This window comes from Pipistrellus hanaki (assembly GCF_964339955.1).
Source record: "Pipistrellus hanaki genome assembly, contig: scaffold_23, whole genome shotgun sequence".
Taxonomy (NCBI): Eukaryota; Metazoa; Chordata; class Mammalia; order Chiroptera; family Vespertilionidae; genus Pipistrellus; species Pipistrellus hanaki.
In genome coordinates, this window is record NW_028182304.1 from 7,490,424 (window position 1) to 7,502,660 (window position 12,237).

Here is a 12,237-nt window from a genome sequence, read left to right on the forward strand (position 1 = left end):
TCCTGCTTTTCCATCTCGTGTTCATTTTACCCCCACGATCCAGCACCCAAGTTTCTGGTTGGAAGGGAAGCCGTGGACCTACTGCCAGTGGGCACGGTTCTGATCAGTGCCTGGCAGCGGGAAGGGTTAGCTCACAGAATCTGGAGTCGCCTGGGCCCCGTCTCTCTGCCCATCACCAGCCCAGGGCTCAGTGCCCTCTGTCCTTGCTCATTCAATCTTCACAAGAGCCCCGAGGGGCAGTCAGGGAGAGTCCCTTCTTACCCAGGAAGAGGCTCTGCACTCACCGACTGTATGTCCACCAGCTCTTCTCACACCGACTTTTCACACCTGCTCTCCACAAACTGATAGTTCACCAAACTACTCCGCACACTCCAACTACGCACAAACCCTCTCCGCTCCCACCAACTCTCACCTACCGACTCTGAACCCTCCAACTCCACACCTACCCAACTCCACAACCACCAACTCTGCACCTAACATTCCACTGTCTCCATGCCCACCATGCCAAACGGCTCTAGGCCCCGCATTCTAAACGGCTCTGCCAGCAGCTCACGCCCCGTGCTAACTGCTTTGGAATACACAAAAATTATGCCAAGCTCCCTATAAAACTTCAGATCTAGCTGGGCACATAAAACATAAAGAAACATAAAGGTTAATTTATACATCCTATAACATTACAAATGGAAACTAACCACTTCATTCTAATATGTCTACCCACGTTTTGAAAAATTACTTTTTTCCCATCAGCCAAATTACAAAGATTTGACCCATTCCATTTAGGCAGTGTTTCCCAAAGTGTGGAACGCGTACCCCCAGGGGTACGGGAAGAGTTTGGTGGGGGTACGTGTTGCACCGGAGTTTGGTGGGGATATGCACTGCACCGTGCTTAGCTGCGCCTAATTCTATGTTCTCACGAGTACGAGGGGTACTCAGGGTTATGAAAATTATAGAAGGGGTACACATATGTCAAAAGTTTGGGAAACACTGCTTTAAGGGAGCAACACATTCACTTTATTTTGTGAAGTCTTACCTAGAGAGCTCAGCTCGGGAATTCTTCTCCCCATCCACTGGGAAGAGTTCAGACATAGAACCCTGAAGTCCACCTGTCAACTGCCTAAAAAACAATTTGACAGACCACTAACCAATATGTATTTCATACCAAACATGAACAAAGTAATGCTGTATATTTGGAAAATACTTTATTTATTTAAAAATATATCTTTAGCCAAAACCGGTTTGGCTCAGTGGATAGAGTGTCGGCCTGCAGAATGAAAGGTCCCAGGTTCAATTCTGGTCAAGGGCATGTACCTTGGTTGCGAGCACATCCCCAATAAGTGTGCAAGAGGCAGCTGATCAATGATTCTCTCTAATCGATGTTTCTAACTCTCTATCCCTCTCTCTCTCTATAAAAAATCAATTATATATATATATATATTTATCTTTATTGAGTACAGAGGAGAAAGGAGAGGGGAGAGAGAGAGAAACATCAATGAAGAGAGAAGCATTGATCTACTGCCTCCTGCAAGCCCCATAATGGGGATCCAGCCCCCAACCCGGGCATCTGCCCTGACTGTGTATGGATCCGTGATCTCCTGGTTCATAGTTTGATGCTCAATCACTGAGCCATGATGGCCAGACTGGAAAATATTTTAACAATAGGATTTTGTATATAACTTTCTGTGGAAGGAGTACTGAATTAGCCCATGCAAGAAAGACATTTAGAGAACAAATATATAGGTATACTCAGAACAGAATTTGAAGATTTAGGCTGCCAATCAATGAGCTAAAAGTGTTTTAATTATTTTTAAACTAGTAATGGCTTTACTTGGGTTAATTAAAAAACTCCTTAATTTAAGATGAATTTAAATTCTTTTATGTAGATGAAATCTTTGGACTTATGATGGGGGGGGAGTACCAATTATCATTTGTATTAATTATTCCTCTCCAATAACTGTTATGAACCTGCTGAAAGTGAAACTGACAACCAATGGGTCCAGGCTGCCGGTCACTACTTGAGCCAATGAAGGAGAGACAGGATTGACTCATATATGAGCATTTATTCCATTAATGCAGCAGAATGAGGGAACAGCAGGTCACCCACAAAAGTCTGTTATACCGTCCTCCCTCTCCCCCAGACACCTCCCCCTCCATAATCCAGCTGCTTATGTTGGGTAGGACAAAGATCCCACAGGAAAGTAGAAATTTCAGGCCTGGGGAAGTAGGCAAGGTATAGTGGTTACAGATTACAGGCAACCAGGCTGGGCAATTAGCAGAGGGCGGGTGGCTCAGGGACCAGATTACAGGCAATGAGGTTGCCAATCTAGGCCTTTCTCAGAAACAAGGGTGCCTGCATTCCCTAATTAGCTCCCAGGTCCCAGGGCTTACAACTCTCCGCCAGATTAGAGTGTGCTTTCTCTAATCAGAACAGAACAATCACGGTTAGCAGAGCACCATTAATATTCCTTATAATTATAGCTCTTCCCCAATATTCTACTCCTGCCTCTAACAAAAGAACAACAAAAATCTCCCTCTCTCTCCAATCAGTAAGCATAGCCTCAGGAAAGGATTTAAAGAAAAAAATGGGTCTATTAGGTCTTAGAAGGCAATTTTCGAATTTTTAGTTATAAATTCTTCACAAATTCCCCCAATAGTTTGAAAGAATATCTTAAAGGAAGTAAACCCGCAATACCATTCTTTTATTTATACAAACATTTTTACCACCACCTCAGTCTGGTAGGCCTGGCTCAGTGGTTGAGCGTCGACCTATGAACCAGGCAGTCATGGTTTGATTCCAGGTCAGGGCACATGCCCTGAGTGTGGCACCCATCCCTAGGGTGAGGTGTGCAGGGGGCAGTGAATCAATGATTCTCATCATCGATGGTCCTCCTTCTCCGTCTCCCTTCCTCTCTGAACTCAATATATATAAATTCCCTTAAAAACATTTTTTAAGGAAGAACAGAGGACTCTCCTGACTGGATAGTGCAGGGGTCCCTGCTGTGGCCCCACGTGAAAATACCTGGGGAGGTGACACAGACAAGCCCCGCTCCTGATGGGCTAACGCCTATGTTCCTGGTGGGGCCTCTTCCAAAGGCATCAGAAGGCTCTATGGTGATGCTGCTTCCCAGCTGAGTCCAGCCCCTCAGGCTACGTGTGGGGGTGCTTATCTCACAGGGGTCCCCCTGCACAGGGGCCACTCACAGGGTCTCACAACAGAAACACAGCTGCCATTGGATCCCTCCGGACGCTTGCTGAGCAGGCCGGGCACCTGACCCACAGCTCCAGCTACCTTCCGCACTTCCACCGGGGGGCCACGTCCACAGGGAACTCAACGTGACTCACCTCCACTCTTAGCAATTTCCTCGGTTTCTTTACCGGCTCAGGCTCACGGCCTGGAATCCTCTGCATGACACTGTTCTTTAGGACCAACAGCCTTTCCAGAATACAGCGAATCTTAAAAACGTACACAGAAGAAGGAGAGAGCATCATTTCAAACTGTCATCACTTCAACTTGGGAAGAAACAAACAACTCCGCATGTGGCCATCCCTGCTGATAACGCTGATGGTCTCAGGCAGACCATCCCCTCTGCAGCCTTTTAACATGAACCCGGCACCGGACCTCCATCAGACCTCCCCACGGGCCTTGACCACTACCCACAGACCTCCCATTGTCTGTCCTGCTCCCCTCCTTCCCCCTCCATCCACTGATTCCCCTGTGCTCCTCCCGCCTGGCCCTGTGCTCTGTCACCCCTCCTCTCCACAGCATTGGTCATTCCTTCCCCATCCCAGCCTGTTCACTTTCTTAACTTTTGAACTGGAAATAATGTCATACTGAGAGAAAAGTTGCAAGAACAGTACAGAGACCTCCCAGGTACCGCTGTCTGAGAAGGTACCGCTGTCTGAGACATCTCCAAGTATTCACTGTTTAATCATATAATTCACAGAGCATCACACTCGCCCATTCCCAGTGTACGCCGAGTATATTAAGGGTTGGGCATCCTCAGAGGGCTCAGACCACAGCACCTCCCAGTGAGCATTTCTGGGTTTCAGGATGATCCCGTCCTCCCTTGTGAGCCTGTGTCTCCTGCATGTACTGCTGTCCTCTGAAGGCCCAAGCTGAGAACCTGGGCTGACCCCCGCCTTCCCTCCCACCCATTCTCCGCCTGGTCAGTTCCAATCCCTCACCCACATCCACAACCCCTGCAACTAAGCTAATCCTCTCACTACCGTCTCTGACCCCTGAAGGGGGTTCTCCCCGCCTGACCACCTCTGTCTTCTACATTGTAGCCAAGGTGACCATTAGCACGAACTCTTCCCAGGAAATGTTCCCACTCAGAATCCTTCAGGTGCCACCAGGATCAAAGGCCCAGTCCTTGCAACCGCTTCAGCCCTGCTACCCTGTGGGCCCCACAGGACCCCTGTTCTTGCTCCTCACACACCCCTAGGGGCTTCCTCGCCCTCCCCTATCTCTGATCTGCAGCAAAGAAAATGAAGGTGGAGCTCTGCTCAGCCCTGTGTTCTAAAAGGGGAAACAGGCTTGAACTACTCAGGTCACATGGCGGTCCAGGGGCTGAGCCAGAAGTCCAGGCTGGCTGACACCGGAGCTGGAGCACATGGCCTTACTCAGTGAACTTTTGTTTGAATAGATGAGTGTTAAACGAATCGATTCTTAAACTCACAAAATACCAGAGTTCTCAGTAAAGGAAAAGGTTTGTTCACATATTAATGACAAAAACATCTTAACCACTGGAGCAGACCATCACAGATTGCTGGGATACAAAACAGCATTCACCCACTTATTTTGACGTGCTGGTCAGCTTCTGAGCACTTAGTACTTAGGGGGCAGGTCGAGGGACCCATCGTCCCCTGGTCTGGTCCTGGAACGTGCTGCCTGCCCGCTGGCTTTGGCCCTGGTCTCCGTGATCACTGCCAGGGGCACAGCATTGTCTTTTTCAATAAAAATCCCATTTCTCAGCCTTCATAGAATCAGTTCATTATCTTTCAATTGGAAAGTTCCAGTACTTTTACTCAAAATGTTGAAGATATGGAGAGACTCTACCTGGTGAAAATCATACAAAAGGGCCAGGATGGTGAACAGGCTGCCACCCTCCTTGCCCTCGCTTCCCTTTTCGTAGACATCGTCAAACTTCCTCACTGTGGCCTCCAGACAGGGAGCCCCATCCTGCACAAAGAAAACAGGCCAGACCTTAAGTTGGGAACTAACATGGCGGCACAGGTAAACGCCTGTACTAGTATGTGCTGCCTGCCACAACCACATCAAAATTACAACTAAAATACAGAACAACTATCATCCAGAACCACGGGCAAGCTGGCTGGGTGGAAGTACTACCACAAGAGAGGTCAAGAACAAAGGGGCATTGAGACTGGTAGGAGGTGCAGAGGCATGGAATGGGCTGGTTGAGCACCCAGGAGTGCGCTTTTGTAATCGGGAGGGAAATGGCCTCTTTGGAGGCTGCCTGGAGTAGCAAGGACCCCAGCCCCACACCAGCCCCCAGCCCAGAGTCCCACAGCTGGGGAAGAAAGTCCCTATGGGCCGGGCCATAAGAACTAGGACTGTAGCCGAAACCGGTTTGGCTCAGTGGATAGAGCGTCAGCCTGGGACCTGAAAAATCCTGGGATCGATTCAGGTCAAGGGCATGGAGCTTGGTTTTGGGCACATTCCCAGTCGGGGGTGTGCAAGAGGCAACTGATTAATGATTCTCATTGATGTTTCTAACTATCCCTCTCTCTTCCTCTCTGTAGAAAAATCAATAAAATATAATTTTAAAAAATGAAGAAAGAACTAGGACTGTAAAATCCAGTATGGATTGGGGCTGAGTGACACACCCAGGCTGCTGGAGACCCAGCTGCTCTTCTTTTTCTTTTCTTTCTTTTTTTTTTTTTTTTTTTTTAATGTATTTTATTGATTTTTAACAGAGAGGAATAGAAAGGGACAGAGAGTTAGAAACATCGATGAGAGAGAATCATCAATCAGCTGCCTCCAGCACACCCCCCACTGGGGATGTGCCCAAAGCCAAGGCACATACCCTTGACCGGACTTGAACCCAGGACCTTCCAGTCTGCAGGTCGACGCTCTATCCACTGAGCTAAACCTGTTTTGGCCCAACTGCTCCTTTTAAAAAGCCAGCATCACAACTGAATTTACAAGCTCCCACTTGTGCCGAGTCCAGTGCCTCACCAAGCTTTGGGGACCCAGACAAATACGGGGAGAAACTGGACTGTCTGGCATCAGGGCAGGAATGCGGAGGCGGCTTTCTTCCAGATGGAGATGCTAGTAGTGGTCATTATTCCTGTGCTGGAACCTCCCTGGTGCAGGGCTGACTGGCAGCCATTTCTGTTTGCTCTGCCCTGAATATTCCCTTAGACCTCTCCTCACCCAATTTACAACCTCAACCAAGCTGTGAGCAACGGCTATTATATATAAATGGCCTGTCCTTGTTCAGCCTAAAACTTGTCTACCAAGCTGCAGCTGGAACAGGAAACTGCAAAGCTATCAATAAAAATCCCAAGGCTGGCACCAGCACCAGCCTGCCTTGCTTCACAGCTGGACCCCATCTTGGCACCTCCAAAGCCCAAACAAAGAGGAGGAATCTGCAGATATCTCTGTAGTTTCTGCTGGGTGGCCTGAGGCAGTGGCTGACTTGGCACCTCCTTGGAGATCCAAGAGTCAGTGTACCCAGTGGTCAGTGTGAGACCAGACCAGATTACAACCCTTCACATGCATAAGTGACATCCTCAAGGGGCAGACTCAGTGAGCACCAACACCCTACCGAAGTAAGTCCTGACCCATAAGGATGTCTCCTGCACAGCAGCTCTTCCACTATTAGACCCAGCTAGTCCGCACAGCCAATTGGCCTGGAAGGTAGTTCCTCCCATTGATACCAACAGCAATCAAGGCTTAACTACAACAATACTGTGCACACAGCCCACAAAGGAGTACACCAAGAGTGTCCCATCTCAGGTGATTGGGGAGGCCTATAGGAAACCTACCAACCAAGGGCACTCTATCAATTCAAAGAGATTTAGCAGCTACCCAATACGAAGAAACAAACACAGGATAGCAACCAAAATGCAGAGACAAAGAAACATGTCACAAAGGAAAGAAATTGAAGGAAGCCAAATAGTGGATATAGAGGTCAAAACCACAGTTATAAGGTTATTCAAAAATCTAGAAACCTCTGAGGAACTTATTGAGACCTTCAAAGAACTTAGTGAGAATGCAAAAAAAAAAAAAAAAAAAAAAAAAAAAATGGGAAAAGGACCAGTCGGAAATTATGTATACATGGACTAAAATAAAGAATATATGGAGATTCGACAGTAGACTAGAGGATCCCAAGAATCAAATCAAAGATCTGAAATAAGAGAAAGCAACAAACACCAACCAGAAAAACAAAAGAAAAAAGAATCCAAAAATATAAAGATAGTGTAAGGAGTGTCTGGGACAACCTCAAGCATACCACTATCTGAATTATGAGGGTGCCAGAAGAAGAAAGAGAGCAACATATTGAAAACATATTGGCAGAAATAATGACAGAACACTTCCCCTACTTAGTGAAAGAAACTGACTTACAAGTCCAGGAAGCATAGAGAGTCCCAAGCAAGAGAAACCCAAAGAGGGCCACACGAAGACACATCATAATTAAAATGCCAAGGGCAAAAGACAAAGAGAGAATCTTTTTTAATTTAATAAATATTTATTGTTCAGATTATTACAATTGTTCCCTCTCCCCCACCCCCAAAACTCCACTCCACGTAGTTCACACCCCATCCTCTGCCCTTACCTCCCCACTACTGTCCTCATACATAGGTGTACACTTTTTGTCCAGTTTCTTCCCAGACTTTCGAAGAATTGTCAGCCCACTCCCTTTCTATGCCCCTGATTCTGTTATATTCACCAGTTTATTCTGTTCATCAGATTTTTTTATTCACTTGGTTTTTAGATTCACTTGTTGATAGAAATGTATTTGTTGTTCATAATTTTTATCTTTACCTTTTTCATCTTCCTTTTATTAAAGAATACCTTTCAGCATTTCACATAATATAGGTTTGGTGGTGATGAACTCCTTTAGTTTTTTCTTATCTGTGAAGCCTCTTGATCTGACCTTCAATTCTAAATGATAGCTTTTCTGGGTAAGGTAATCTTGGTTGTAGGTTCTTGCTATTCATGACTTTGAATATTTCTTGCCACTCCCATCTGGCCTGCATAGTTTCTGTTGAGAAATCAGCTGACAATTATATGGGTGCTCCCTTGTAGGTAATTAACTGTTTTTCTCTTGCTGCTTTTAATATTCTTTGTGTTTTGCTCTTGGCATTTTGATTATGATGTGTCCTGGTGTGGTCCTCTTTGGATTCCTTGTTTGGGCTTCTGTGCACTTCCTGGACTTGCAAGACTATTTCTTTCATCAAGTGGGGGAAGTTTTCAGTCATTTCTTCAAATAGGTTTGCCGTATCTTGCTCTCTCTCTTCTTCTGGAACCGTCATAATACGCATGTTGGTACGCTTGAAGTTGTCCCAGATGCTCCTTACACTATCTTTATATTTTTGCATTCTTTTTTATTGTTGCTTTTCCAGTTGGGTGTTTTTTGCTTCTTTGTATTTCAAATCTTTAACTTGATTCTTGCGATCCTCTAGTCTGCTGTTGTATCTCTGTATAATATTTTTTATTTTAGTCAGTATATGTTCAATTACTAGTTGGTCTTTTTCATAACCTCAAGGGTCTCACTAATATTATCAGCATTTTCTAGGAAATTCTTGAAAAACCTTATGACCATGGTTTTGAACTTTATATCCAGTTATTTACTTTCCTCCATTTCTTTCATTTGTGATGTGTTTCTTTGTCTCCGCATTTTCGCTGCTTTCCTGAGCTGGTAGAGTAGCTTTGTGTGCTAGGTGTCCTATAGGGCAGTGTTTTTCAACCTTTTTTGGGCAAAGGCACACTTGTTTCATGAAAAAAATCACGAGGCACACCACCATTAGAAAATGTTAAAAAATTTAACTCTGTGCCTATATTTACTATATATAAAGTAATTCTCTTAAATAGGAATCAAATAAACACAAAGAAAGTATTTTATAATTACTTTATTATGAAATATTAAGTAAACAAAATAGTGAAAAATTATAAAATTCTTGTCTTGTCTGCACCTACGGCACACCAGGCAACATCTCGCGGCACACTAGTGTGCCGCGGAACAGCGGTTGAAAAACGCTGCTATAGGGCACAGTGGCTCAGCCTCCCCAGTTACCTGAGGTGGACACTCGGGGTGCACCCCTTTGTGGCCTGTGTGCTCAACCTTTTTGTAGTTAAGTCTTGATGTTTGTTGGTATTACTGGGAGGAACTGACCTCCAGGCCAAATGGCTGTGAGGATCAGCTGTGTCTATGCTGGAAGAACTTCTGTGCTGGAGACACTCTCATGAGACAAGACTTGCAAAATTGCAAAAGCCTGTGTGCTCAGCTTGGATGGGGTGGAGTTTCAGGGCGGAGCAGACGGCTTTCCCGTCAGCCCGGCCCTATGAGGCCCCTGGGTCTCAGTGTCCCTCAGTAATCACTGCAAGCACCTCTGAGAGAAAGCCACCCTTGAGTTTTGCCCGCTGCCAGCCAGTCCAGTTTCTCCCCGAATGAGACAGGGTTCCCAGAAACTCGTTCGGAACTGGAGTTCAGCACAGTTGCGAGCCCTTGTCTCCCTCCCACTTTAGAAAGCCAGCCACGCACTCAGCTGCCTGTGCACATAGTCGCTTGTCCCCTCCGTGTGCGCATCTCCGTACCTCAGCCTTTTGCAGCTCCTCAGAATCAAGGTGCTTTCCTCTTTTCTTTTAGTTGTAGAATTTACACTCAGCTAGCTTTTCTATGGTTCTGGATGGTGTCCATTTTGTCTTTTAGTTGTAGTTTTGATATTGTTGTGTGAGGCATCAGTTTAGGTATTTACCTATGCTGCCATCTTAGTTTTTCCCAAAGAGAGAATCTTAAAAGCAGCAAGAGAAAAAGATAGTTACCTACAAGGGAGTACCCATAGGACTGTCAGCTGATCTCTCAACAGAAACTTTGCAGGCCAGAAGGGACTGGCAGGAAATATTCAGAGTGATGAATAGCAAGAATCTACAACCAAGATTACTCTACCCAGCAAAGCTATCATGCAGAATTGAAGGTCAGATCAAGAGTTTCACAGGGCAGGCGGCCTGTAGGGCCTGCGCTCAGTTTGGGTCCAGCATGGGGAGGGCGGCGCTCTGAGTGCGCCTCCCACAGGAGCTTGGCCACGGGAAAGAACGGGAAGGAGTGCGAGGAGGCACCTGCCAGCAGAGGCTGGTGAGGAAGGAAGGGTCACGCAGGTGGCAGCTGGACAGCCAGCCATGAGAGTGGGTCGGCAGGATCTCAGGTGCCTCCCTCCCTCCTCTGCCTCTTCCCAGTGGAGTAGCCTTGGAAAATCCAAAGGATGGTCTGGAGCTGAGCTCCTGCTGTGCTATAAACCCCAAATCAAAATGGATTAAACTCACATGAGCTTACAACACACCCAGGACTGGGACGGCTGCTGCCTGGTGAACAGGAAGCCTCCTTCCTCATCCTCTGACCGCCTGGCCCCGGGAGGTCTGCATTCCAGGGCCCAGGAGCCTGGGGGCCGACTCGGGGAGCCCAGAGCCCCGACATCGCTGCCAGTGATGCGCGGAGAGGAAAACGAGGACTCAATTCTACTCCAACTCACTTTATTAAAAACTCAATTCTATCCCAACTCACTTTATTACAAGCCATCCTGGATCTGCCCTACAGGCTGCTCAGTAGAATCTCCAAACACTCGGAAGAAAAGCCTGTTGGTGCTCAGCACATGAGCTCCAAAGGAAAACCTCCTTCCAGAACACCTTCACCAGGCCGACCCCATCCCAGGAAGATCACCTCAGGAACAACAGGACCCGAACGTGCAGGCACCCGGTCACAGACATACGGCATGTGCGACTCCCCATGGCAAAGATTGATGCCAATTGATGCAAATACAGGCTGTCCCCCAAAACACTATAAAGAGATGCGGCTGCTGCTGGACAGTGTGTCCCTGTTGCATGCAAATACAGGCTGTCCCCCAAAACAGGTACAGAGGTCAGATGGAAAAGGACACTCACAGGATGTAAATATAGGGTGTCCCCCAAAAAAGGTATACCAAGGTTAGACATATGGTGGAAATTGCACCCCACTGAGTGGAAATATAGTGTCCTCCCAAAATGTACACACTTTAACAACCGCTAAAGCACTTAATTGTCACTCCTTTTCTTGTTTAACCGACTTGAAGAAATGGGTGAAGACAGACTAAGATTTGGATGAAGAACATTTCTCCATGAGGCTTTCTATGGGGACACACACAAGTTAAAGTTTAGGGACCCACGCCCAGCAGGCGAGGAATCCAGGGCAGCTGCTGGAAGAGATGTGCACAAACCCCGAACCAAAGGAGCGATTCTTAATGTTTGGACTCCATGGTCCAGGCGCTGTTGCTAAGGAAGCAATAGAACCGCAAACACCGAGAATCGCTATATTCATGTTTCTGCTCATCCTCTGTCTACAGCGGCCCTAGATGCCTGCACTGTGGCCCGGGCGGGACCAGATCCTTCACCCTGTATGTGTCCCCAAAAGAAAGTCCAGAGGACACATCTTCTTTGTTCAAAGCTTAGTCTAGTGTCACCCATCCCGTCAAATCCGTTAACCTGAAAAGGAGTGAAAATGGAGGTATCAGCTGTTAAACTGTGTGTACATTTGGGGGGACACGCAGGGTGCATATAGTATTTGGGGGACACCCTATAGTACCATACATTTGGGGAACAGCCTGTACTACATACATTTTGGGGGACACCTTAAAGCACAGTGGCTGAGGGGCAGGCGTGTGCTGCCATGGTGGGAGCGTGACCCTGGGGCTGGCACAGCGCTGTCACTAACAGATGGGTGGAAGCAGCATTCTGAAGGCGATCCCGGCCCCTGAGGTGGATGGGAGAGGGGGCCCAGGCGGTCAGAAGGCAGGTCGGGGTTCGTAAGGTTCAGGACCTGTGGGGCCAGGAGACGAGTCACCACGGCCACGCTCCATCCTCAGACACCGTCTGCTGGGCCCACGCTGCTGTGGGGCTGCCGCCTGCTCGCTGCCGCCTGTTGTTCCCAGGACCCATGTCCTCAGGGGCCGTTGACGGGGAGCCATGTCGGGATCCCTGTATGATCTAGTCGCAGGGAGCCCCCCTCTGTGCTCCTGCCCTGG